General features: G+C 42.7%; 1 protein-coding gene and 1 long non-coding RNA gene across 3 annotated transcripts in view; one reads left to right on the top strand and one right to left on the bottom strand.

Annotated features, from left to right (window-relative positions):
• The window catches only part of Dok5 (docking protein 5), a 145,804-nt gene that overhangs the window by 14,383 nt on the left and 107,697 nt on the right, over positions 1–23,724 (top strand). The window lies entirely within an intron of this gene.
• Positions 3,031–4,260, bottom strand: LOC144378159 (uncharacterized). The gene is made up of 2 exons (XR_013439771.1): positions 3,915–4,260; positions 3,031–3,642 (listed from the first exon to the last, which is right to left on the bottom strand). It is a non-coding gene; the product is annotated as an uncharacterized LOC144378159 (long non-coding RNA).

The raw sequence follows: 23,724 nt of genomic DNA, 5'->3' as shown, positions 1-23,724 counted from the left end.
CTACCACACTCCCCAGCATCAGGCAGGAGCAGAACCACCGCCCTATGATCCTGCAGTAGCGCAAATCTGTCCTTTGCTCTCCCTCATGTGTTTTTTCATTTACTGGAAATGTCTTCCCCTCCTCTTTGTTTCCCTGATTGCCTCTCATCCTGAAAAATCATCTGGGAGGTCATTGATATGCTGCTGCTTTTCCTGACACCATCCCCCATCTAAACTGTGGAGGGGACCCTTGCCCACGTCCTGCGCAGGTGGTGGAGTTTCTTCTGCGTTTAACTGGCTGGCTGAGAAATAGAGAAAACGTCAAAGAAACCACAGGATGAGGAAGTCATTTTAGAATGTGTGTGTTGCGGGGGTGGGGTGGGGGGGTGGAGGGCATGGCTTTCAAGCTTCCACACTGGAGAGAGAGAGAGAGAGAGAGAGAGAGAGAGAGAGAGGAGAGAGAGAGAGAGAGAGAGAGAGAGAGAGAGAGAGAGCGAGAGCGCCCACCCTTGCTTTATTTATATGGGGGAAGCATCAAAGGTTTTTCCATGGAAGAGAGAGAGAGCGCCCACCCTTGCTTTATTTATATGGGGGAAGCATCAAAGGTTTTTCCATGGAATGTTCTTTGCCAAATAAGGTAGGAGGTAGGCTGTACAGTTTCCAACAGGTTATGCCCCACTCTGGAGCTATGAGAAGGGTCTCCCTAGCCCTTTAAAGACAGGGGTGACATTCAATGCACAATCCATTGAGAGGGAGGAGCCACGGAACAGTTTGCTATGCCAAACCTAAATCTCCCTGGCTCTAGGCTGAATAAAGATGCTCAAATAAGCTCAAATAATTCCCAGGTATTGTCCCACAATGGGGGAGGCATTACCTATATGTGGACATTGGCATTTAAATAAGCAGAAGTGACTAAAAAATTCTCAGTTCTTTAGTGTCCTGTCCACCTTCTAAGTGTGGCCACATAAGCAGTCATCAGTGGCTACTATGTCGAAGGCTACTGATGTAAAATGTTCCCGCCACCGTAGAGAATTCCACTGGACGGTGCTGCCCAGTTTTATTTCTTCTAAACACTCACATCCCTTTAAAGTGATGTGTGTGTTGGTTTTGGCTCACTGGCTTGTGAGCTCCATGGGGTCACACCTTGTTTTTTCCTCCTTCTTGCTCTTTCTCAGGTATTGTTCAACCACTGTTGAGTGAATGGTGAGTGAGGGCCCTCTCCCAGCCCTGGGATTGGTCATTGTGCCTCAGTGTTCAGCAGGCCTTCAGCAAGGGGACGGACACTCCCTACTTTACCCATGTCCCCTTCACCACCATTCCTTTCCATCACACTCTTGTTCTCTCACCATTATCACCTCTGAAGTCAAACCTTTCCCTTCAGACTGACATTTCAGAATCCATGGCCTACTTGAGGGAATCTTGACAATAAATGACTGGCGTGGCCTGTGTGGTGGGCCCAGACCCCACCACCCCCACCTTCAGGGCTGAAGCTGCATCCCCCAGCACTGCAGAGTGCTGCCTGTCCCACAGCCAAGCCCCCTTTCCCGTGGCATTGCTCACATTCAATGACTGCTCCAGTTAGGGACAGCTCTGCAGCATCCGGGTTCCTGGGAGGACTTTATTGACAGCGACTTATGACTGATCTGTACCCTTGACCCCAAGAGCTCTGCCCAGTAAGTGTCCTGTGTGCAAATCTCCTTCCCAGCATCTGCTTCCCAGGAAACTCAAAGCAGTAACACCTTGATGTGTAAATGAGAATCTGCTGTTTTAGCTCAGCCTTCCAAGACGCATCCAGAACTTTTATGAGCATCTGGCTTGATTTATTGGTCCATAATTTCTCCCTGTTTGGATCCAGTGTTCTAAAAGCTATCGTGGTTCTTTAATTTTCATAAAATGGAAATTTGGTGACTTATTAAATTTATTATGTTGTTAAAGATTTCTGGTCTCTTTAATAGATTTATCTATTGAATGAAAATACCTTATTTTATTACATTAAATTTAGATGGGGTAAATTGTCAGTATCGACCCTGTTATTTTTTTTCTGGAGGAAGAAGCTCCCAGTAAACAGTAAGTGAGATTTATATGCATATTACTTGAGTTTTTTTTTTTTTTTCTCTTGAAAGGTCTGATTATAGCTCTCTTTCCTGAGAATCTGTTTACACCATCATAAAAAGGTAATTCTGGCTGTGGCTTGTTGCAATCCAGAGGGAAGGAAATGCTTTTGTCAGGGGATTTGATTCCACTTTCATCCTGACAGGGCATTTGACCATGAAATAGCCCAGTCACCAAGAGGAGACAATTTGATTTCTTTCCCTCACAACTGGATCCACTAGGTGACTCTGAGTTTCCAGGGAGTGTTTGTGTAATAGGTGGAGAAATGGAGTTACAGAGGTGTGCTGACCAGCAGATGTTTTGAGATTGATTAAGGATTCAGAAGGAAGTACATTTCCTGGGATTCTGGGATATCTGTTAATGAGATTGACAGTTTTAAACATAGGACTGTCAAAATGGTTCTTTTTTATTCAGAAATGAATTTCTGATGTTAAATTCATTTTGAAGAGAGAGAGACACAGGATGAAGTGTGTGTGGGAGGGGTAGAGGTTGGACATTTTATTGACCTTTAATTTTGAGTTTTCAGAGATAGACAAGGTTGGATTTTTCAAAAGTGAAAAAAAAATCCTTTTGTTAGACTAATTGCTCCACTGTTAATTTTAAGAATGAGTAAATTTTTTTGCTAGTTAAGGTCATGTATCCCAGGGATTTTATAATCTTGATTATAGATAGTTATTAAGTATCTAAAGTTAGAAATAGCAGTTTTGCATTTCATCTTCCAAGGTTTCAAACTGAGAAAGGTATTGGTATATTATTCATTGGAGAAAAGACCAACAGAAAGAATATGTTATTTTTGAGTTTCTCAGTATTCTTTGATCTAACAAGACATGCAATGAAGTCCATATTAAATTTAAGGATAACATGTAAAGAAAATAATATTAGTTCACCTATTCCAATTAGAGAAAAAAGAAGTTGACATTCATAGTGCAAAGACATTAATTGGTTCGATTCCTGTATTTTATTGATGGGGAACTGAGGCTAAGGGGGGTTTCATGACTTCTGTAAGGCTCTGGTCTCTTTGGAACGGTACTTTTAAGCTGTTAAGTCTATAACCTTGAACTAAGATGACAAATGACTGTGAGAGGTGGCAGACAGATCTTTCTGTGTCATGGCTTCACTGTACTTTTGGACATGTTACTTAACCTCTCCTGATCTCAGAGTCCTCAGCTAAATGGTGTTATTTACGAGATAGTTCCTATCTTAGAGGGATGTTGTGAACCCTAATTGAAAGAGTTGGTGTAGAGCATTTCTTAGTCTGTAGGTTGCTTTGCAAAGCAGGTTCTAAAGCTGGAGAACCACCTGACTGGTGGTTCACTTAGATTCTTGAGCCAACCATACCACCAGGAGCTTAGACAGCCCTTAATGAACCAGTGGATGGATACCACAAACCAAAATGGGAAGGAACTGCTTCATGTCTTACTTAGGATCAAATTGTTGTCAATTTTGGGGCTGGGGATGTGGCTCAAGCGGTAGCGCGCTCGCCTGGCATGCATGCGGCCGGGGTTCGATCCTTAGCCCACATACAAACAAAGATGTTGTGTCCACCAAAAACTAAAAAAAAAAAAAAAAAAGAAAAAATTAAAAAATTCTCTTTCTCTCACTCTCACTCTCTCTTTAAAAGAAAATTGTTGTCAATTTAAAATGTCAGTTTAAATAGTCTTGCATTTGAAAAATATACAGATACTTCCCTCTTTAAACACCTATTTCTAAACTTGTAATTAGGGCAGATAGTGTTATCAGCATGTTGGTAAAAGGCATTGCCTTTTGTCTGACAAAATACTACAGACTGGTTAATTCATAAAGAATAGAAATATATTTCTCACAGTTTTGGAGGCTGGAAGTCCAAGGTCAAGACATTAGCAGGTCTGGTATCTGATGGGGGCCCAGTCTCTGCTTCCAAGATGGTGCCTTGCTGCTGTCTCTTCTGGTGCAGAGGAATGCTGTGTCCTCATATGGCAAAAGGGAAAGAATAGCAAAAAAAAAAGTTTATCTCTGGTTTCCTCCAGACTTCTTCTTCTTCCCCCCCGCCCCCAGTACTAGGGATTGAACATGGTGTTACTCTACCACTGAGCTGCTCTCTTAGTCCTTTTTATTTGTTATTTTGAGACAGTCTCACCAAGTTCCTGAGGCTGGCCTTGAACTTGCAGTCCTCTTGCCTAAGCCTCTTGAGTCACTGGGATTACATTTTTCCAACTCATTGATAAAAAGCATTAATCCACCCATGACGACAGAGCCCTCAGGAACCAATCACCTTCCAAAGGTCATATCTGTTAACATCATTGCACTGGGGGAGAGTTTCACCAGGAGCTTCAGAGGGGAAACAAACCACAGCAGGTGTCCCTTAAAAGGATTTTTTACCATAAGGTGAAAAATGAATGTGAAATGAATACCCACTGATGAATATGAAGTCTTTATGGATGAATAAATAATGAATTTGTAGGCAGGCTTCTACTTTCCTCTTTTGCTGTATCTTGTAGAAAACTATCCCAGGATATTGTGAATGTCAGAAAAAAAGGACAATTTTGGCACAATGTATACACATGTATATTAGTACATGGCTGAAGGAAAATGAAGAAAGGCATGGTTTCTAAGGTTTTCCTCCAAGAAGTGACACTGGTTGGAAGTAAGGTGAGTTGGGTGGTTATTAACTGTTTTTTTTTTAATTGCTTTAAAAATCTGTTTATGTATTTATTTAATTATCTGTGTGTTTGATTTTACAATGCACATTTATACCTTTTGCAGCAAATATTATAGATCCTAATTGGCCAGAGATTAGGACCTGTCACTGGGAAATGAGAGTTTTTAAATGATCCCACTTTATTTAAAATATATTGGAATTCTGTTTTCTGTGTGATAAGGGCATATATTCATATATTGTGTTGTCCTGAAAAACATCATCTAATAATGTCACTGACCTTTTCTGATATTTATCTGTTGGGACCTTGGAGACTGACAGATTGTGCTCATCCATATGTAAATGTACCCATTTGTCACTTTCTTCTGTATATTTTCCTTCTCAGGAGAGATAGCTAGGTACCTTAGCATAATTATTGTGGCTTTGCACAACCATTATATAACATCTGGACAATTAGAATGAAATTTATTTCCCTTTAGTGACCATTATTAATGTTGTTTTAATTAAGGGCATTGAGAGCATGGAGTTTCAGCAACATCCTTAGATTAGAAAATTGCATCTCTCTTTAGATATCATACTAAGTTTGTCAAGAGAACAATAGCAGCTCAGGTAGTGAACAGAGAGAGATGGGGTTTGGATTCATACCCTGTATGTTTACTATTGCCACTTTAGACTTCGAGGCTCTGTGTTTAGAAGGAACAAATGGGAAAAGGAAGTCGAACCAGTTTTTTCAGAGTAAATCAAGCTGATTTTCAGTTGCAAAAAAATCTCGATGACTTGTTCACTTCCAGATTTCCCAATCACTTTGCAAATGTTGGTGTTTGCTGTATGTAACAGAATGACATTAAATATTTAAGAGCAGGATCCTGGTGAACTTTGTAATTTATATAACCAATGTATTTTTTCCTAGGATAATAGTAGAAAGTGGAGAAGGAAATGATTATGTCCCTTTGAGCTTATTTTATAAAGTATCATTTCCCAAAACTAATATTTTTATAGGTTTTAACTCTTAAGCCAAGTGTTTTTCTGTGGAATAATAAAGCCATCTGACTACCCCATCATTGTGTTCTGTTTTCTTGCAGATGTTGAAAGATAGCAGTAGTGACAGAAATTATGAGCTATGTGAATTAGTATTCTGAGTCTGCACTTCATCAAGGTGTGCTTAGCAGTAGCTGGTGTGATTGTACAAGGTTCTATCCACAGGCATGTCCGCGAGAGTTAGTTACTGTTGGTGACTCCCATTTTATGGGTGAAGAAATTGAGGATTAGAGCACTCACTTGTCCAAGGTCACATGGTCCACAACATGAACCTAGAATTTGGGTAAGAGTGCATTTAATTAAGTTAGATTAACTCCTAGGGCAAGGCTTAATCATTGGTGTTACTCCCTTAGGAGGGAGGCTGAGGATTCTAGCCTGCTATTCTAAGTTTCCTGTGTTCCTTATCTCTGCCTTCTCTCTTCCCTGATTCTTTAAGGTCCTATGTTTTAGCTCCACTTAAGGTTTCAGAAAATGCAAGTGCAAAGAGGTTTGCAGTTGTCCTGAGTCATAGAAATGGCCAGGAATGGGATAGAATTTGAATTTATGGCTGGGGTACTCATATCTGCTGGATCTGCTTCCTGTTCCTACCCTGATGGAGATAAACCCAGAAATGCATCAGGCTCTTGTGTGGGTGAGGAAGTGTGGGTGAATCAGGCATCAGCCCCAGACTGCAAGGGAGGATGTCTTGCCAGCAGGCAGTTGGAACTTGAGCCCGTAGAGAGGAGCAGTTACTAAGTGTGAGGCGCACTGCTTTGCTTATGTTCTCTCTGGACAATTTAAAAAGACCATGTGTACACTAGAAAGATTAGGCTGATTAACTGAGGTTACACAAACAAGACCCCCTCTGTTTTTGTGGCTGACCACATTACTTGATTAAGTGGCTGGAGGATCAGATGACAGAGAGCACTGGCCATTTTAATGTCAGAAAAACAGGACTGGTTGAAAACCTTGAATTCTTACCCTAATATTGTCTTTTTAGATATTATCTTGAATATTACCTACCCAATTCTTCAAAAAGGGGAAGAAACTTCAAAAGTTTCTCATAAAGAAAAGAGCTAAACAATGGACTTTAAGGGACACAAACGAATCCCCTAGCTGACTTGGAAAGCTTTGTAGTGGTGTCACTGAGCTGTCCCAGTACTCTTTGTAGGATATTTATTCCTTTAGGAAAACAGACTAAAGCAAAATTCCATAAATAGAACCTTCTAGAAGAATTTTAATAGCAAAATCACCTCGTTGGATACAGCGAACAAAATTTGAACACTGAACAGAGAAAACTGAAAAGAGTATAACGATGACAATCAACATTTACTTTTTATAGTCATTGGCTTCATTTTCCAATATTTTCCCTGTTACAAAATTATATAAACTGTTGTGTGAATGCAAATTTATTATTGTAGCATGTATCGTTTCATTTTTCACCCTAAACATCAAAAATTGCACATGGTTGCAAGTAGCACATATTTCCAACATCTTATCCTGTATCTCTTTTTAAATGTACAATCAGTTCTCTAATCCTTGGGTTTTGCATCCGTGGATTCAACCAACCTTGACTCTAAACCATTTTTTAAAACTTGCAACTGTACTGAACATGTACAGATGTTTTTCATGTCACTGTTCCCTAAATGATACAGTATAACAACTACTACTTACATCGTATTTACATTGCATTTAGCATTGTAAGTTATTCAGAGATGATTTAAAGTTCACAAGAGGGTGTGGGTAGGTTCTGAGAAAATACTGCACCATTTGATATGAGGGTCTTGAGCCTCCAGGGATTTACATGTCTGTAGGGGGTCCTGGCACCAGTTCCTTATGGATACTGAGGGATGACTATTCTGTTTTATATTGTGACTATTTTCACAAATGGCTACATAATGTTTAAAACCATAATTTTGAAGCCCATGATGACTAGGTGCATAATTTATTCAATAATTAAAACATTTAAATTGTTTCTAATTACAAATAACATGCAGGCTGTTAAACTTTGACCATGGTTTGGATTGTTTCCTTGGAAAGGATGTGATTATGAGGCTAGAGAGTTTGAATATTTTATGACCCTTGATACATATCATAAATTAACTTCCCTATGGGCTATGACAATTTACACTGCTGCCTGCAGTGTCTGAGGGGACAAAGATCAGTGTTTAAGACTAGAAATCTGGCGGCATGCCAAAGATGAAACTGTCATTCTGTTTGCTTTGCAGTCAGCCATGCTCTGGTTATAGGACTTGGCTCAGGACCTTAAACTAAGTAGTTTAACCAAGTCATCCCTGTGGTCCTCCTTATACATTTTTCTGCCCTTAGCATGAAGACCTGTATGGTGTTTTGTGACTTCCATAATTTTTGAGCCTCTGCAAATTCTTTAATTCATTAAAGAATTCCATTATAACCAGAGAAAAATTAAAATGCACTCTTGCTAGGGTGAGCTGTGACGTCTGTAGCACATTAATAATTGCCCCCAAATGATTTCAGTGAACATTGAGATTTCATTTGTTTTGAACTGGAAAGAGAGTATGTGATATGGATTTCTGAATTTTCAGCACATTTAATCCCTCAGTTAATGCTCTGAATGCAATTTACTCCTTATGCTTGCTAATAATGGAGAACATTGAATTGGTTATGTGGCATGCGCCCTTTGTTAGTCATTTCCATTGATAAAGCTATCTGTATCCATTGCAGTGCTGGGAAAGCCAATGAACAGGGTGAGTGCACTTGTCACTAAGTTCTGCTCACAGAGAATCTGCCCCCGGGCTATGGGTGGTGTGTAGGTAGCGCATCAGAAACCAGTTAACAACTGAGTCAGTTGAATAATCATTGTAGTAGTCACCTGATTATTGTAATAGCTTAAAATATTTAATGCATTTAATTTCATTTGTAGCTCCATGTATTGCACACATTCATTCATCAGTTCAGCAACACCTTCTCATCAAGTTTCTATAATGTGTTAAGACTCGGAGTAAACCAGAAATGGATTAATGCCAAATATTTCTTTGATAGGCATTCATTTAATCCATCATTTTAATGTCACTCTAAAAGTTAACACCACTTAAATGCAGATTTTTCAGTTACTCAGTTACAGTTTATATGGATTTAAATTTTAACATTAAAAGTTAAAAAGGTACACAGTGAAAACTCTCTCATCCATCTATTGTAGCCTCTCATTTCTCTCCAAAATAGCAATCGATTTCCTACATATTTTCCCAGCTATATTTCAGCCATATGTCAGCGTGTATATACATACGTACACCTGCACATTTTTACATTTGTGTGATGTATATACTTACATCCTGTTTCCCCCATAGAAATGATACATACACTATATACATTATTATTTATCTATTTTGTGCCACTTGTACATTTTGAAAATCTCTCATCATGACTTAGAGATTGCCCTCATTTCTTTTTATTTTTCTGGCTGCATGGTATTAGATTATGTTATTCTGTTAATTTTGAATCTGTAAGTCTTTTATCCTTTTTATTGTCATTATAAATAACACTGCAGTGAATATTTTTGTTTTTAGGTTTCTTTCCTTTAATTTTTTAAATAAGTGGTATTGTGAATTTTATGTAAAACAGATTTTTATGGCTGCTGAAAGATTTTTTTCACATGATCTGGAAGTATTGATCAGTGGTGTGTATGGAATACACGGTGGGTGAGTAGGGGGAGATGCAGCTGTGTATTTATATTTGTAGGTATCTGCTAGTATTTGCATGAGGAATAAATGCAGTTGCTAGCTGGTGACAGAGACAGGTGCAGGGGTGAGAGAGAGAGCTCGGAGCCAAACTGATTAAAACACACTTCTGAAATCATTCTGAATCTTGAGCCATGTGAATGTGTGTTGTTTTTTTTTTAAAGTCAATTTTAACTATGAAGTTAAAAAAGCATAATTCACTATTGTACTGCCATTTTTGACTTATGGGCACAAATGGCTTAAAAATAAGGGAAGTATAAGTATAGTACCATCGAGTGAAGTGTGGAAAATGAAAAGGTAGAAATAGGCATGGGATACATCCATTGATTAGACCTCATTCAGATTTTGATTGCCTTCATCTCTGCCTCTTACAGAGGATAGAAAATAACGTTATGTTTCACAAACGTCAGTCATTTCCACATGGCCTCCAGTTCCTGTCACATCTATGGGCAGTTTTTACTGCTATGCACTAGCCATCTTCCATTAAAATGATTTACTTTTCGTTTTGTTTTAAATTTCATTGCAGTATTATTAATGAAATATCCACATTTTGCATGAATAGAAGCTGAATTAGTTGAGGTTCTATCAGAGAAGCAGAGCCACTTGGAGGTATTTAAAAAGGAAGTCTTGGGCTGATTTCTTCTGCAGTGCTGATAGTGGGTTTATAGAGCGTAGGTGAACTTGGTGCAGAGATGAACTGGAACCCCTGAAAATGGGTTGGAAGCATCTGATGGACAACACTTTCAGCCCAGCAGCTTCAACACTAGGGTGTCCTGCAGGGAGAAGATGGTTCCTGTCATCAAGGTGCTGAAGAGGGACTTGGCCCAGCTTTCTTGAGGTTTGATGGAGGATCTCTAAGGAGCTGAAGAAGTGGCAGCCCCACTTCTGCCCCAGGCCAACGCACTCAACCAGCTGCCAGAGACCAGGCCTGTGATAAGGCAGTGCACATGGCACTGACTGTTGGGAACGCATGGACAGGGCAGCTGCTTCATTCCCCCCTCCCAGACCTTGTGATCCTTGCCAACTCTGACCTAGACAGGGAGACGATTCTTGGAAATGTAGTTCCCAGCTCAACTGAGTAGACATAAAATCAGCCTTTCTCTAAGGGTAACGAAAGATAAAAACTGTCAAACCGAAACATTGTGAGATACATTGCTCAGGGGAGGCTTTGGGAGGCTTTTCTCTGTTGAAAAAGAAGACCAACAAGTTTTAGAAAAATGACTGCTATCAACCTAATGGAACGTTCTCCTTGAGCCCTCACAAGGATGGACGTGATGGAATGAATACCCTCGTCACTGTAGGATTCTGTGTTATTTATCACATCTTCCAGTCCAGCCTCTGCTCCTCCCCCAGTGCAAGCGAGGGCAGATGGTTGATGCCACGCTTGGTCTCCTCTGCATCTCCACTTCTTAAGTGACGGAAATGATGAGGTGGAGGATGATGTGGTGGGGAGAAGGGAAGAGAGCAGAGCCGGGCATGTGACTTTCTTCACTGTGGACCCCCACGTGGAAGACCTGTCTTGGCCACATATCAGACAAAGGTGCGCTCCATTAAGGGCTGGTTGGCTTTGAGGTGGGGGGTGAGAATCCAGTGTGGCTCAGATCTTTGGGGACTTGTGACTCTGCCAGTATCATCAGAGAACTTTGGGTGTCTGATGAATCCTCATGACTGAGGATCCCAGGGACTTGCTTGGTAAGTGTTGGAGGAAGCCAGGGCTGACTTCTCCCAGGGATGCTTCCATTTTTCCTGCTGGTGTCCCTGTGCTGTCTCCTGGCTCCCCTGTACCCTTGGACTTGTGCCTGACCCTGCATCTGACTGCACAGGTTGTAACTGTTTTATCACTTTAGAAGCAGCTGGTTTTGGGGCACATGGCTCACAACCTTTGCAGAATGGAGACATTTTGCTTCCAAATCAGCACATAATTGCAAGGATTAAAGGAAGGTTGGCACACTATACATAGCTGAATATAGTCTTTCTCTCTGCTGCTGTTTTTGCAAGTAAACTTTTGTTGGGGCGTTGCCACGCCCCCTCATTTACATGTTGTCTCTGGACTGCTTTTGAGTGGCACAGCGGTGGTGTCCAGTGGTCCTGGCAGGGGTCTTTTGTTCCACATAGTCTAAGGTACTTACTGAAGAAGTTGATCAACCCTGATTAAATAAGGTAAAACATAAATTCAGTTCACAGAAGTTTATTGGCTATGATTTTGAGACATTGGGTATACAAGAGTGAAGAAGCAGAGAGCAATCCCTGTAAAGCTCAGAGTCCAACGGGGGAGACAGATAGAAAAGCATAAAAGCAAAAACAAGACTGTGAACTGTTTCAGGTTATCCTGTGGCATGGAGGGGTCAAGGCAGAGCAGGGAGGGGACAAGGCAGAGCAGGGAGGGAAGGTGGTGTGTGTGTGTGTGTGTGTGTGTGTGTGTGTGTGTGTAGTAAGTTGCAGTTTTATTTGGGGTGATCAGGGAACCCTGATTGAAAGAGTGACATCCATGCAATGTCCCAAGGAAGGGGGGAAGGAGCCATGTGAATATCCGAAGAAGGAATGTTCCAGGCAGAAGGAGCAGCCTGCACAATAGGACAAAAGCCAGAGGTGGAAGTGGGGTGTTGACCAACAAGGAGGCCTGTGTGCCTGCAGTGGAGTGAGCAGGGAGCCTGCAGTTTGGGGATAGGACTTGCTCCATTCCTGCAAGGACACTTCATTTCCTTTTCCCTGGGAGGGAAGGATTGAACTCAGGGGCACTCAACTACTGAGTCACGTCCCTGGCCTTATTTTGTATTTTATTTAGACACAGGGTCTCACTGAGTTGCTTCGTGCCTCGCTTTTGCTGAGGCTGGCTTTGAACTCACAATCCTCGTGCCTCAGCCTCCCTTAGCCACTGAGATTCCAGGTGTGCACCTCGGTGCCTAGCCTTAGATTACATTTTAAAAGCATCACTCCTACTGGTGGATGGAGGGAGTGGGAGCTGGGAGCTCCAGTGGTGGCCTCTGCAGCACTCCAAGCCGCTAGGATGGAGCTGTGGACGCTGTGAGAAGCAGCCAGGTCCTGCTGTAAGGTAAAAGGAAGGACAGGAGTGCGTTGGGAAGGATCCAGGCTGACTTCCATATCTCGCCTTGGTCAGCTGGAGGACTGGGGCGATTAATGGAAAGTTGGTAGAAACTGAGGTTCTGCAGGTTTGGGGATGAAGATTAAGAATTCTGAATTGAACTGTTTCTGGCTTGAGCCTTCCTAGGGAGAAAGACAACTGCCTGGTGATTTTTTGTGACATCACTGCTGTAGGTCTGTGTGGCTTTAGCAGAACCCCCCAAACAGACTGGGTCCAAGGCATGATTTCTTTGGACTTAGCCATTTGCAACTTTCTTAATCTCTCTATATCCTTGTCCTTATCTATAAAATAGGGACAGCAGCTTTATTTGGATAATGCATCTAAATATTCAACAAACATTAGCTCTTAGTATAAAAGATGCTATAAAATCATTAGTTTTTCAAATATTTATTGAGAACTTACAGTGTGCCAGGAACTTCTGCAGCATGGAAGATGTAGTGTAAATAAGACAGAGGAAGATCCTGCCTTCAAAGATATCATAGTGGGCCCCGGATGAGGAGCAGATGGCAACTAAATGAAAATGGGAAGTGGAACTAAGAATTAAGGTACTTATGTCCAAGGAAATGCAGTGTGGAGCCATGTGTGAGCCACAGGCACAATTTAGAACTTTCTAGAAGCCTTGCTAAATAAAATAGGTAAAATTAACTTTAATAGCATCTTATTCAATCCAGAATAGCTAAAATATTTTCACTGGAACATGTAATGTTTATAAAAAATTAATAATAAAGCATTTTTCATTCTTTTATTTGCTAAGTCTTCAAAACTCTGCCGAGTATTTTACAGTTAGTGACACTATTCATTTTGGTCTAGACACATCAGCACCTGAAAGTTGCTGTAGTGGGCAGCAGGGGTCTTGAACAAGTCCCAGTCTTTAGATCGAGAAGTCAGGGAAAGCAGAGACTCAAGGACAAGAAATACAGAAGACTTGGGGGGCAGCCCTTTTGTGTGGAAGATGGTGAGGCCGAGCCGAGGGCTAGGGTGGGTTGTCTGTGTTACTGAGAAGACAGCAGCAAGGTCACTGGGGCCACAGCCTAGAGGACAGAGAGGATAGTCATGTGACTTTGGAGAGCACGGTGAGGTCAGATGATGTGGGAGATTTGGAGTCCACAGTGGGAAAACATTCTGAATATTCTGAGAACCATCAGAGTGTTTTAAGGAGAGAGGTTGACATGGTTAAACTGCCATGGGCCGCCGGTGCAGAGAGTCAAGGTCTTGGCAAGACTGGGAGCAGAAAGCTGTGGGAGATGCAGCCAATCCCACTTCGGAGGCTCAAGGGCAGTTGGTGAAAGTGTGTGATGAACAGGACTCATCCAGGCAAAGCTGGGAGAAAGTGAAGTTTTAAGACGGAGTGTGTCCTAGGCCACAGTCTTCAAGCCTTTTTGGTCACACAGTTCATTGCATCAATGCAGCTCCCACTATTTTATTGATTATGCATGTTTGTTATCAATCCACATAAAACAATATTGTTTTACTAAGACTCGTTTCTTATTTATTGCAGAAACACTGCCACATGTGCACAAATAAAAGTTGTAACATGTTTTATTCACTTCACTGCCCCCTATTTTGGAGGTATCTTTCCAGAGTAGAGGGTATTGCCCAGGCCAAGACCTGAGGGTTTTAAGAAGCATGCATGTCACATAGGGATGGCTGTAGCTCAGCACATCTAGAAGGAAGAGTGTCAGCAGGGGGTGGGCAGGGTGATGGCAAGGTGGAGAGCTGTGCGAGGGGCCACGTCGAGAAGAGCCTGTGGGTGCTGGGAGGATTTTCTTATGTTCCCACATGTGCTGGAGGCCAGTGGGGGCTTTATTCATTCATTTATTTTTTCCCCACGTTTTTTATTGGTGCACTATAGTTGTACATATGACGGGGCTTGTTACATATCTGCACGGGCACACAGTGTAACAATAAAATTTGGCCAGCATCACTCTCCAACACGTCCTCCTTCCTTCCGCTCCTCCCACCCTGTGCTCCCTTTCTTCTACTGATTTTCCTTTGATTTTCAAGAGATTTCCCCGCTCCCAACACATACACCTTTTTTTTTTCTTTTTCCTTTTCTAGCTTCCACATATTAGAAAAAAAACATGATTTCAGCCTTCTGAGTCTGGCTTATTTCACTTAATATAGTTCTCTCAAGTTCCATCCACTTTTCTGCAAATGACATAATTTGATTTTTCTTTGTGGTTGAATAAAGCCCCATTGTGTAGATACACCATGTTTTCTTTTTCCCTCCATCCGTTGATGGACACCTAGGCTGGTTCCATAGTTTGGCTGTTGTGATTTGGGTATGCATGTTATCACTGTAGTAAGACAACTTTAATTCTTTAGGATAAATCCTGAGGAGTGGTGTAGCTGGACCGTAGGGTGGTTCCATGCCTCATCTTTTGAGAAGCTTCCATACTGATTTACGACGCGGTTGTACTGATTTGCAGTCCCACCAACAGCGTGTGTGTTCCTTTTTCTCGACATCCTCCCCAGCATTTATTCTGATGGGGACTTAAGCTGGTGAGGGTCCCCTGTGTTCCGGTAAGCACTGTACATTCATTTTCTTGCCTTTGCAGTCTTTAACTTGGGCAAAGAAAGGAACAAATGAAAGACTTGAAAGCGAAGTGGTGACATGAACATTTATTGTGATCCAGAATATCCTCCTTTCTCTCCTCTCCACTTTCTCTAATTAAATTCTGTAAGCCGATAACTCGTGCTGGTAAAGACCAAGATTTAATCACAGGGAGAAATTTCCTTCCAAGACAGACTGCTTGCCAGCTGGTCCCGACCCCTGCCTCTACCTCTCCAGGAGATAGGTGCCGCCTGGGGCCAGTCTGATGAAACCTGTCCAGTTGTACTAAAATCTCAAAGTGTCCACAGGAAGCTTTCAGACAGCTGCACGGGTACTTTAAAAAAATACTGATTCACAGCCAGATGTGCGGGTGCATGCCTTTGATCCCAGTGTTCAGGAGGCTGAGGCAGGAGGCCAGCTGTAGCAACTTAGTGGGCTCTGAGCAACTAGCAAGACTCTGTCTCAAAATAAAAAATAAAAAATAAAAAAAACCCAATTTACATTTTTTTGTTTGCAATCTTTATTTGTTTACACTAAAATTCCCTGGAAAACTTGCTGCTGTGATAAACAAAGCTATTCACTTTTCTCTGCTCTTAGGTCTTTTTCTTTTCTTTCTTGATTAGCATGCCAGGGAAGGAAGGAGCTGTTTTTCTGTCCACAAAGGATCAGTCATTAAAGAGTCACACTATACTAAATTCTATAATGTTTGTTTGCTAAATATCATATTTTTTTTAAAAACTTTATGCTTATAAAAATGTTTAAGCTTCTTATTAGATTTAAAGAGAGAATAAGCTGTTTTATTTTAAATTCCTGATCATGGTTAAGACAGGTATTTTATACTCCGAATGTCACTTTAAAATAATAAATAATTGAACAAATTGATTGAAATATCGAGGGAAGCATCTCGGGACTTTCAGCTGATCTTGACCCTTATTCCGCAGCCTGGTTGGTGCGTGCACATTTCCCTTCCTGACCTCAGCATCCAGTGGGCCCTTCCTCCCCACTCTGCTTTGCTTGAGTTCACTTACGTGGCCCTGGGGTGTGTTGGGCTGGAAGTCTGCCTGGCTTTGTGTGCTCACTGGGCCAGAATGACTCTCCCTGCTCAGCCATGGGGAGCATGCCCCATCTGCAAATCCACTCGATTTCACTTCTGGGCCTCTGGAGTCGAAAGAGCAGCCCGTTAAAATGGGCATGAGCTAGCGGGCTCAGTGCAGCGGGCTTGTTCAACACCTCTGTCCATTGTGCTTAGCAAGACTGTGTACGGTAGCATTCGTGTCTGAGGTCCATGGAGCCTTGGACTTGAGCATCAAGGACGCCGCCGCCGACCACAGTAACAGCTGCCATTATAGAGCATTTTCTGTGTGCTCCATGCTGAGCTAAACATTAAGTAGAGTTCTGCAGCATCTGGTGTGTGGTAGGTATTCAGCAGAAGTCCTGACTCGGCTTTGCTAATGCGGACAGTGAGGTCTAAGGCCGGGAGGTCATTCACTCACCTCACTCAGGTCCATGCAGAAGATCCTTCCTCTGGCTTCTCTTAAAGGTGCAGCCAAGGAAAGGACAGTAGAAAAGGTGACAGATGTCTGACCTCTTAAAAAAAGAAAAATTGTTCCAATAGTTTAGTGGGGTTTTTTTTTGTTCATAGTTCCCTGGGAATTTGACAGCTACTGGGTCATCTATGATCCACTTTTGACCGACTCTGGGTACAGATTCTAGCTGGAGTTTTTATCAGTTATGATGCAAATGACAGAAGAATCCAATCCAAACTGAGAGAAAGGTTGGTCTTGGCTTCTAAGACTCAAAGGCCCAGGAGAGTGTCCAGCCGGAGGACCAGCCTGTTGCCTGGGCCTGGTTCCTTCTTGGCTTTGTGTCCCTTCATTCTCAGAGGCTGTTCCCAAGGTTGCAAGAGCCGTTCCCCAGCTCAGACCCTTTCGGATACTCATCCATCAGCAGAAGGGTCAGGGGCTGGCTCGGGGAGGTAGAGACAGAGAGAGTCAGGAAAGAGTTTCTTTCTTTCCCTAAGAGCTGAGGAAACATTCTGAGCCTGGTTCTCACTAGGCAGAATTAGACCATCCATCCATCTCGGAGTGAGCAAGTGACGGAGATAGTGGGTTGGAGAACTGGCGCGGGCCCTGGCCTGGGGTCTGCCTTCCCTGTCCCAACAGAGCCAAGATGGCTTCAAAACGGACATTTGGAGCACTGCCCACTAGTGAGAGCAAACACATGCCAACCAAGGCAAATGGTGGACGGTCCATCAGATTAAGAGAGAACTCACCTTTGAACTCTAGAGACGTTTCTGACCTTTCCTCTGTTCCTTCAAATAAAGTCTTTCTGAAAAAATGTACTTATTCAGAGAATTAAGGGAAAAAATGTCTTTTCCTCCTCAAGGGAAGATAGTCAAGAGTTGTACATTGTCTGACTTGTACCATGTGTCACTTAGACCATGGTGACATTTGATGAGGATTGACAGAAACTGAAAGGAGTTGACTGACCTGGACCACTATAGTTTGTTAAAACTATGAATTGTGAATTTCCTCATTTTAGGGGTCAGTTTGGGAAGCTGACTCTGCTCTTTATGGATTATTTAGTGATGGTATTTAGTAACCAGTGGTTGAGATGTACAGGCTGGTTAGTTCTTCACCTGTGGGACAGGGAGGATGGTAAAGTGTGTGCTTGGTGAGAGACGGAAGCATCTTTAGTAGTATTCACGCATGTGGAAATCCAGAGAAATTTGCTAGGGAGGATCTGCTTCATTGCACTGAGGTGTGCTGGATGGTGACTTTAGTGGCCCCGAGGTTTCTGTGACTCGGTCCTGACCTCAGGCACCTGGAGCAGAAGTGGGATAGAAAGTGATCAAGGATATGGAGGAGCAAAAGCAGCAGTAGTGCAGGGCTGGGCCAGTTTCACCCACAAATCCCTGCAGTGGGTTTGTTTCCTAGACCCTGCTGGACACCTGACAGGTGTCTTTTTTCCTCCCTATTTATCAGCAGGTCCTCAGGTTGTTTGGAGTCGTTGTTTACCCAGCTAAAATACTTCTCCCAACTTCCCATCTTGGGCTCAGGGGCTCTGCACATCACTGTCTGATTATGACTTTCTGGAAAAACTTCTGGTAGAACCATTGAATGAGGGGCAGTCTTCTGCTGCTTCCCAAGAGGAAAGTCCCCAGAGGTCAGGTAGCTGTGTTGGGACTGTGGGCAAGATAGGCCACCGTGACTGTTCTTCCAGTACACTCAGATGAACACAGTTCCCAGTAAGTAAGATGATCTAGCAGTAGTCGATCGACCTCCGTTGAGTGCGCTGTCTGCCAGGCACTGTGCCAAGGGCTTTGTGTTCCTTAATTCACTTAGTCCTCACACAACAGTATTGTTAATCATCCTTGTAACAGCATCTCTATTCTATAAATGAGGCTTAATCATTATAAGTCACTTGTCCTTGAGTGCTACGTGTGAACAGGCCACGGAGTGTGTTCCATGGCCAAGCGACCGTACTTCAGCACAGTGTAAACCTGCCATCTGAGGCGGGCCCCTCTTACATGTGTGGTAGGTAAAATGGAATAGAGGAGGAAGCTAAACAAACAAATCAGCAACCACTCTGCCTTCTAGCGAGTGTTCACATCATTCTCAAGTTCAAGAGAGATTTGGAAGTGGCATGTTCCATGTGACAAAGCAGAGTGGAGAAGTTACTTAGATTCCTTTGTCCCAGACTGGAAGACTGGTGGGCACCTACAGTCAATAATGGCCCTCAGGGTTTGGAAATCCAGTCCCTGTGGACTAAATAACCAGCACATCGCGACCTCTCTGTTCCTGACTTACCTTGTGAATCTCTCCTTTTCATCTCCATGTCGTGGATGGACTTGACTCCTGGTTGGAGAGATTGTTCACTGTAGAGGAAGTGTATGCTTTTGTTTCAGATAACCTGTGTTGAAATCCCTAATCGAGTTTCCTGACCTCAGAACTTCAGTTTCACAAAGTGAGAATAAAAGTGCGACTTAACCAGTGGGGCAGTTGTGAGCATCCTGGGGATTAACGGTTAATAGACACATACTAGGTGATACAAACTCCAGGGGACAGACACACAGTAGGTGCTTGGAAGTGGGCTATGATTGTGATGATTATTCCAAAGAGTCAAAAACTCATATCTTGGCAAGTTGCTAACGTAAAAATGTGAGAAGACCTGAGTAGGATTATGATGAAATAGTCCTGCGTGGTGGCTCAGGCCTAGGTTCTCAGCTTTGTCCTTTTCTCCAATATTTTAAAACAAAATTGGAAATCGGATTGTATGTGAAATTTGGTTCAACTTTAGAATGCCTTGCGGGGGATAACAACCACACACCCATTTGCAGGATATCAGTTTCCCCCTAGTAAAAAATAATTCATTCCTTTCATTTATTCATTCAACAAACCAGAGAGGTGGCAAGTAGCTCAGAAGTGAGTCATTTTTTTTTAATTCTCTAAAATTTATTTACAGTTAATAAGTTAAAAAGCAAAGTACAACCAAATTGTAAATCTTAATCCTATGCACATTAAACTGTCCAGGGATCAGAAGTGAGTCATAAAAGGGCTAGAGAATAAGACCCCCAAAGGGAGGTAAAAGAAGCCAGATTGTTAAGTCAGGAGAAGGGTGGGCTGTAAGGTGCCTACGCATACTTTGCAGGGATAAATACAGGGAGAGATTTTGAACAGTTGAGGTTGACTATTTATCCTTTAGTTCTGGAGATTAGTACAAAAATGGATTTATTTTTAAGGAGTAACACTTCCAATAAATTTGAGAGACATTTTTTGAATGCTGAGAATTGTTAAATTTTAGATTGAACCAGAGGAAAAAAAAAACGGCAGACGTTTATTTTGTAAAGGTGTTTTTTAAAACAGGCCAGGTTATCCGTGTGGGGTTTGTTTGTGGAGTTTGGATGACCTTGGGATGACCTCCCTTATCTGGGATTTTGTCCCCAGAGTTGCTTATTCTGAAGGGATTCAGTGCCCGCCACCCAACTTTGCACAATTGCTGTGCTCTGCAGGGTGAGGTTGGAGAGATGAACTGAGAACTGGGTGATTTGGGATTCTGATTGCTCGAGAGTCTTTTGCCCCTCATCTGCCATAATCACTGCAGTTATTGGGCACGTGACTTTGAAAGCAGGGCTCCTTTGGAGTTTCCCCCTGGGAAGTCACATCTTCTGGCTTGACAGATGCCAACTTGACTTTTTCCTCCTCTTTCATTATTCTGAATAATTCTGCCAAGCCCTCATCACCCCAGTGCTGTGCTGAGCATGAGAATTCGCCTTTTTCGCTTGTCAAAAGATGTCAAGAATTTCTAGGAGTCCATGGTCCTCCTGCAGTCTTCAGACCGAGGAGGAATTCCAAGGATTCCAGAAATGGCAGCGGAGCACCGCTTTGCTCGCTCACTTTGGTTCAGGTGTGCTTTAAAAATTCAAAGCTTAATGGGATCTTAAATATTCTCTTTCCTTTGCCAAAGAACTTCGAGTTATTTTAAAATATATGGAGGACTGGTTGCCTAGTAACCACAGCTTCACTAGCTTTCTGAGAGAAGTTTTACCGTTTTTTTTTTTTTTTCCTTTTGCTACAGAGGGTGGTCAGGGAAGAACAATGGAAGATGGGGTTTGTCCAGAAATGAATGGAAAGTAAGGCGTCTCTCTAGGGTCTGAGGTCACATAAAACCGAGGTTAGAAGGAACATGTAATGTGAGGTCCCTGTCTCAGGTGGGAGGAGCAAGTTCAAAGAAAGGGGCTTCCTCGTTAGTTATCTTTGCTTTTGCCCAACAGTTTGGAGTCTATTGAAGAGGACTGAATTATGGAAATGCGCTCTGTCCCTCTCTTCTTTCCTTTGTCTTTAAAAACAAATGCAGATAATTAGGGCTCCGGTGGACCTGACCTCGTGCCCTGATTTTGGGGTTAATTATAAATGATTCCCCCTCCCCCTTAATTCTGTTACTTTTAACCCAGTGGAAAATGCACATTCATCCAGATGCTGAGCTGGTTGGCATCACCAGCCATTTCTCTGAGCCAGTCCAGGGCTCTAACTAACTTGTTCCTCAGCTCAGGGTTGGACTTTGCAGAGATCCGTGGGGCAACGGGACCTTGCGAACTCTGAGCTCAGCGCTTGGCACACCTTTCCACATTAAGACCCCTCAGGCTGCTTTTCTTTCTGACCTTAAAAAAAAAAAAGCACTTTGATCCAAACAGAAGAAAACAGAGTGTGAGTAAAGTTAATGGAGCGAGTGGCGCTGCATGAATTTGGAATCCTAGACTTTATTCACCTAAAAACATTTATCAGTCACCATCTCTGAGCCAGGCTCTTGGGCCCAGGACACTGATAAATGAGACAAGCAAGATCTTTCTAGGTTGATTAAACCTCCGTCTTCTGGAAGTAGAAGGGCTTTGAACCTTGAGAGGAGTGTTTTTTAAAAGACGTTAAGATGAGTGAATAATTGTCCTGAGAGTTGGCTGCTTCGTGACAGTCTTAGGTGTGCAGTGGACATAGTGGGCTCTGGGCAAACTACAACAGCCTTCTAACCTTTTAGGGGATGATGACCTTTCTCTGCTAACTAACTTCCTTTGGGGTCCGTGCTGGGGACACGGCCCGGGATGGGAGGAGTGGCTGGTCCAGCCATCACTGTCTTTTGTCCTGTATTCCCCCTCATGTCCCTTTACTACCTCTGCTTCTCCTTTCTGTGCCAACTGTTCCTTGAGTCCTGTCCAGGGATGTCTCCTCACTCTAATTTAGTAGCGGGTGCCACTATTTCTCATTATTGGATTTTTTTTTTTTTAAAGAGAGAGAGAGAGAGAGAGAGAGAGAGAATTTTTTCATATTTAGTTTTTAGTTCTTGGCGGACACAACATAGATTGAACCCGGGCCGCAAGCATGCCAGGCGAGCGCGCTACCGCTTGAGCCACATCCCCAGCCCCTCATTATTGGCTTTAATTACATGAACAATGCATAGCATTGGGGGCGTTAAAACTATACAAATAAACACACCAAGGCCAGTGTCCTTGTGTCTTGGTTCCCTCCTAGGGACAACCATTGCTACCAGTTTGCTTAATATAATTATGGATGGTTCCCAGGCATTTACATAAATACCTACCTGTTTCCCTTTGGTATGTGTATTCTTTTATGTAAAGGGTGTCCTATGTGGAGTATTTTAGAAGAGGTATTACTTACCTAGAGAAAAATCCCATGTGCATAAGAGATAGTTACTGCATTATTGTTTGCAATGGTGAAAAGTTCGAAAGAACCTATGTGCCCACGCAGAGGCAAGGAGCTAAGTAACAATTAGCTAAGATCAAGGAGCCCCTTAGAAGGTGCCTTCCTTAGAAGGCTTCAGTGGGAAAAAATCGTTTTCTTGCCTCTTGCAGATGCTAGAAGCCACCTTGGTTCTGACACGTGACCCCTTCCTTCATTTTCTGAGAGCTTTGTTCCCCTTGTCCGTCTGATGTCAGAGACTCGTGGTGACATTGGGTGTACCCAGGTGCTTCTAGATCCTCTCCCCATCTCAAGAGCCTTAACTTAATCGCATCTGCAGAGTGCCTTTTGCCATTTAAGGTAACACGCTCCCCTCTTCTGCAGTTAGTGATATCCAAGGACCCATTTTTTGTCTACCACGATACATCACTTTGATATTGATGACTGAATTCTCCTTTGAGAATTTAGTAACTTGTAACTGGACACCTCTTACCAATGTCAGTTCAGGTGCCAATTTGTGGAGTTGTGAGCTTGTGTTCTTTCCTGATTAATCCATAGCAGAGAGTTAATTTCCTTATCAAGACAAAAATCAGTCCCAAGAAAAAATGCCTCAATTGTTTTCCAGTGGACAATGACATGGCTCCACCGGGTGCTTTTGCCTCCTAGGAGCAGTGAGTTCACAGAACCCAGGCTGTTGCCACAGAGAGCCCCGACGGCTGGCACTCAGTGGCTTTCATTGGGGTCTACATGCACGTCCAGAGCAGACTTTGGTGCCTCTCTGTGGTGCTTAGTGATGGGGAATGCTTTGGCTGACAGTAGTTCATGACATACACATCTCTTTGGACTTGAATTGCTTCTGACTCTTAAACTGGAGGTTGGGGGAGCAGAAAGGATGTGTGCGTAATAGTAAGATGTGCGCTTGCCATGTGTCATGTGCCCTCAGGCTAAAGATAGACAGCGTCTCGGAATCTGCTTCCCATATTCTCATCTCCCCGTGTGTAATGGCTTGAGTGGGCCGAGTGTACCGGTTCTACAATCCCATTATAGGGGAAGAAGAGCTATATTTAAATACGCATGCGGAGAACCCCTTGTCAGCTACAGATGCATATTTAATTACTGTAAGAGAAAAATAAGAACCTGGATGCGACATGGGGGCTGATTCTATTCAAATTGGGCTTCTAATTTAGTCTACAAGGAGTTGAGCAGTGCCGGGTAAACGCTTGCCTCTTAGACAAAGCACGTGTGTGTTCTGGAGTTGTGTTATATTTAAAGGGGGCATTTACAGCCAAGGGAAAGACACAGTAAGGGAAGACCTTGACCTTAAATCCTTCGCAATTACTATGGCTTTTATTGGGCATTTGTTAATCTGGGGTCGGTAGAATGTTTCTGAGCTGCATCTTCTGTCTGTAACATCTTGT

The sequence above is a fragment of the Ictidomys tridecemlineatus genome, chromosome 5 (assembly GCF_052094955.1).
Source record: "Ictidomys tridecemlineatus isolate mIctTri1 chromosome 5, mIctTri1.hap1, whole genome shotgun sequence".
NCBI lineage: Eukaryota > Metazoa > Chordata > Mammalia > Rodentia > Sciuridae > Ictidomys > Ictidomys tridecemlineatus.
This window is presented reverse-complemented; position numbering and strand designations above follow the sequence as displayed.